This window comes from Centrocercus urophasianus, unplaced genomic scaffold, assembly GCF_019232065.1.
Source record: "Centrocercus urophasianus isolate 14NV4802_14NV808 unplaced genomic scaffold, USGS_Curo_1.0 seq_20, whole genome shotgun sequence".
NCBI classification, from domain to species: Eukaryota; Metazoa; Chordata; class Aves; order Galliformes; family Phasianidae; genus Centrocercus; species Centrocercus urophasianus.
The window spans coordinates 3722140-3726697 of NW_024884756.1; the positions used below are offsets into that span (position 1 = coordinate 3722140).

Genomic DNA, 4558 nt, shown 5'->3' on the forward strand with positions numbered 1-4558 from the left:
TGGCTGGATGTGCAGAGGCTGCTTTGTGTCCCAAATTCTTGCTTCTGGCAAAGCAAGCCAGAGAATCTCATGTATATCCAAAAAGCTTGCAGGGATGGCTGCTGTCGCCAGCAATGCAATGCTGAACCTGCAAGGGACTCTGGCTTTTTCATCCTGCTGGGCCATGTATCGGATTACAATCTGTTTTATTTCATGCCATTTGCCCAAGGGTACCAAAGATATAAAGTGCCTCTAGGATGTTGGTGGATTGTAAAACAAAAAAAAAAAAGAAAAAAGAAAAAAAAGATGCTGAATTGCTGCTTATTTCCTCTGAGTGGAGGTTCAGAGGAGTGAGAAGGATAAGGAGCTTTCTCCTGCTGTGTAAAGGGAGCTGGGAACCCAGAAAGCAAGTGAACGTAGTTAAGTTTCAGAGTACTTAATTCACCAGGTATAAACAAGATTTACAGGTGAGCGAGCTGAAGGTTTGGAAGGAGAGCTCACTAAAAGTGCCTGCAATAGCTGAGGGAATATCCTGATTCCTGTACACCTGAATTTATTTTTCTGAGGCAGCACATAAAGACCAACCAAACCCTCTGCTGGAAGCCTAAAGGAGATTCCATATCCTAGAAGTCCCCCACAAGCATTTTTTTTAAAAAATAAAACCTCTTGATGTGATTTTTGGTGGAAGTCCAATGCAATTGTATGGCCCTCAGGCTGGAGCTAAGGGCTGGGGCTCCACACAAAAAAACTTGCCCAACTTGAGCTAAAGCCAGTGATGTTTGAGGTGGAAATAGGGTTTTCTGTATTTGAAAGCTATTTTATGAAATAATTCTTGCTGAGCTTTAGCGTAGCTGCTGCACGAGTTGTTTTAAAAGTACCCAATGCCATCTGCCAGGTGCTTCTCACAAAGAAGCTCTGGAATGAATGCTACAGAGGGAAGAACATCAATCTGAGCAATAGATACCCAACCACTGGCAGATCTGTGAAAGTTTCAGCAGTGCAGGTTTGGTTGTGGAGGTGGATTTCAATGGGACCATCAGTGCCAAACAGCCAGCAGACCTACATCACCCTGCTGGGGTTGCCAGACCTGTCTGAATTTACACCAGGGCACTTAATCCCAGAAAAAGTTCGTGTCGAGTGAGGTGCTGCCAAACGCAGCTCGCTTGTCTTCTGTTGAGCAGAAATTGGTGGGCAGCAATGGGGCACGCATGGTGTGAGCTGACTTCATTGCTGGGGAAAGGAGCTGAGCTCCTGTACCAGGTCTGATAGTCCAGGTACTGTGGAAGAGCCAGAATTATCCCCAGTTCTGGCAGTCTCCATCAGCTGTTTGGTGTCTGAAAGAGCAGTCTTCTCCCACCCTCCCCAACGTGTACTGTGCAAGCACAGGATCTGCCTTACAGCAAGCAGCGAGGGCTACGTTTTCATTCCTTGACCTTTCTTGCTGGTCCTTTCCGGACCCGGAAAGCCCATCCCCGGTGTTTCCCTACGAGGGTAGCGAAGACGAGCGGAGAACAAACGCGGCACAGCAACGACACCTGGCGATGCACAGCGACTGCTGCATGTGCTGCCTGGGAGCTCGTCGGAGCGCCCCCCCCGCCCAAAGCGCCTAGAGCAGCCACACTCGCGGGCACTGCCCTCGTTTGGCATCTCCCTGAACCTTTGCTTTTAGTTAAAGTCGCTGCTACAAAGCATTGAGATCTTTTCTTTCCAGACACGTTTTGGGTAAACCTGTTCTCCACCCATCTGCAGATATCTGCAGACATAATCACGCAAGTAAAGTTTCGTTTTCTTTTTGCAAGTAGTATGTGCAAATATTCTGTTGTGTATCTGAGGCTCAGAGTGGCTGAAGAGACATGTCTCCAGATGCAAAGCAGCATTTCATTCCAAACTAGGGCTGTAGTGTCCATCTCTTCCCACTTTTATAGGACCGAAGGGGAGCTGTAGGCTGAAGTCATAGTCACAGCGTGGCTTGGGTTGGAAGGGGCCTCAGAGCCCATGCAAATCCTGCCATGGACAGAGTTGCCAGCCACTAATTCAGGCTGCCCAGGGCTCCATCCAACCTGGCTTTGGCCACCTCCAGGGACAGGGACATCCACAAGCTCTCTGGGCAACCTATTCCAGCACCTCACTGCCCTCTAAGTGAAAATCTTCCCCCTGACATTTCATCTAAATTTTCCTCCCTTTAGTTTAAAGTCACTCCAGACTTGCCCTCTGGAGATCAGAACTCAAAATTTCAGAGTGGATGTTGAGTTGGTGCCCACCAAAGCAGCCCATTCGAAGTGCCAGCCCAGCCCAAGAAGCAGAATGTTCTTCTGAATGTACTTTAGCTTCAACATAAGTTGAGTTACGACCGTTTTTATACTGAACTCCTGCAAAATCAGCATGTCTGGGAACCACAGCAGAATGCTGGCAGCTGAGTTTCTCTTTGAGTCTTTGTACTTCAGAGCAGAACTTGGAAGGCCAAGGTCATGCTCTGAAATGGATCAGAAATAAAGGAAGGGCTTTGCTGAGGCCCTGCTGCATCAGCCTGCTTAGCTTAAGGTAATCACGAGCAGGCTGAGCGCCTGCCCAACCTTTGCACCTGCTTTACCTCTGTGCACCTACGGCATGTAGCAGAAGAAATCGCTGTTGAAAGTCAATGAGATCTTGTTCAGAACAGCCCCAGGTGCTTCTGAAAGTCTTGTCCTCTCCTGTGCTGTTCTAAAGACTTGCAAATTACAGTTAATTCATAGGGCTCAGGTGTTCTAGCAGAGCTCCCACCAACAGGCCTCCCCCTGTGCAGACTGTTGGAAGGCTGCTGGCGCTCAGGCCTTTGGCTGCCTGAGAGAGCAGGTCACTCCCCAGCCTGCAGAGACAAGAACAGAAGATCACCCAGTGCAAGAGCAAGGCAGGTTGAACTGTGCTCATCCCCCAGGCCACGCTGATGGGCTGTTGCAGACCATCAATCCCTCCCATGTTTTGTACAAAAGATCAGGAAGAGGTACCCTGATAAATGAGATGGGAACTTACAAGGTTTTTCCTCTGACCCTTCATCCACTTTGAAGAAACTCCCAAAATTGGCAGCAGGTGGTGAAGCCAGCTGCATGTTTTAGTCTGCTTCTCTCTTTCCAGCCTGATCCGATTGGAAATAAAGCCTGAGAGTTTGTTGGCTTCAGGTAGGTTAAATAATCTTGCCCCATAGGTCGGATTGGTTAAAAACAAAAAGTCTCAAGGAAACTGTGGAGGTCTGGGATTCAGTGTTGGCAAAAGACTGTATCAGAAATGAGACACAACTGCACTTGTCTGGGGGGGGATGTTCAGTTGCCAGCAATCTGCAGCATTATGGCAGAATTTCTCAATTCTGTCTGAAACTTAGCAGAAAATCTCCCAAAAAACTTAACCTGGTTTATAAACTTTTTCAAAGGTGAAAGAGGAGAGCAATAGCTGCAGTGCCATCCCATGGTTTTCAAGAGGATGCTGCCTCCAGGAGAGCTGGGTTGGATCACATGGGGAAGCATAGTAACTCAAAGGTGAGCCTCACTGTCTCCTTGCTCTTAATCCTTTCAGACAGAAAGCCCAGCTGCTGGTGACTCAGTAAACAGTGATTCATGATGGAAATGGCCCTCACACCCCAAAGAGTTTGAGGCTGTTCACAATACCCACACTGTGGGCTAAAATGCAATGAGGTGGGGTGTCATGCTTGTCAAGGATGCCTATCTGGACATAGTGGAAAAAAAACTTGTTGAGGCTCGTGAGCTATTTTAGGGGTTCAGTATTGTTCATCTTGCTGATAATTTGAATATCAAGCTGCTTGACACCTTGTGGAATTTTTAATCTCTTAAAATAGATTTTAAGGTACTACATTTTCTGCTGATCAGTACAGAAAATGGTGCTGCATTACCATAATAAAATAATATTCTTCAGCTTGTTCAAAGGAGCTGCAATATTTGGGCAATTCTTGGTGCTAAGATTTCAGTAAACAGAAGTTTTGTGTCCTCACGCAGCCTGGGGAGGCTGGAACTTGTTGTCTTGATGATCTCTAGATGTCCTTTCCAACCCCTACAATTCTGTGATTTCAGCCAAATTCTGTGCTTTCCCCAGGCCTTAGGAGTATGGCAGCAATGCTCTGTACTGAGGGTCCCTAGGGATGAGCAGGCTCCTAGCGTGGATTCACCCTTTTCTTATCTTCCAGTGAGTTCAGATATGCACAAAAAGAGAGAAAATTAGATTTCAGTGAGTTTGCTGCTCATGGGACAGGCTTCTCACTTCAGTTCAGTTGCTGAACTATATAACTATACAAGAGGAGGAAGCCCGCTGGAAACCTCTTAGCACTTATTGCCTCTTATAAAAGGATCTCGATGACCTCTCCTGTGAAAAGCTCTGACACCTCTGCCCTGCAGCAAACCTGTGATGCTCAGCAAATGGGGAGTCCTCAGGCTACTCGAGGGCCTCTTCTTTGCCTTCTGCACAGCTTGTGCTGGCTCACACGACTGATGGACACTGTGCCTCCTCCCACCTCCTGCTTCCCCAGGACATTCCTTTGCTCAGATGCAAAGGCATTTCTGCATGCTTAAGAAGTATCAAGCGTCCAGACCCTCCT

At 47.5% G+C, this 4558-nt stretch overlaps 1 long non-coding RNA gene across 1 annotated transcript in view; it reads left to right on the plus strand.

Moving 5' to 3' along the window:
* LOC122162288 overlaps nt 1-3482 on the plus strand; it is a 7227-nt gene extending 3745 nt beyond the window's left edge. Inside the window, exon 4 of the long non-coding RNA XR_006169462.1 lies at nt 3383-3482. This is a non-coding gene — a long non-coding RNA (uncharacterized LOC122162288). The remainder of the gene's footprint in view (nt 1-3382) is intronic.
* Nucleotides 3483-4558: the final 1076 nt, after the last annotated feature.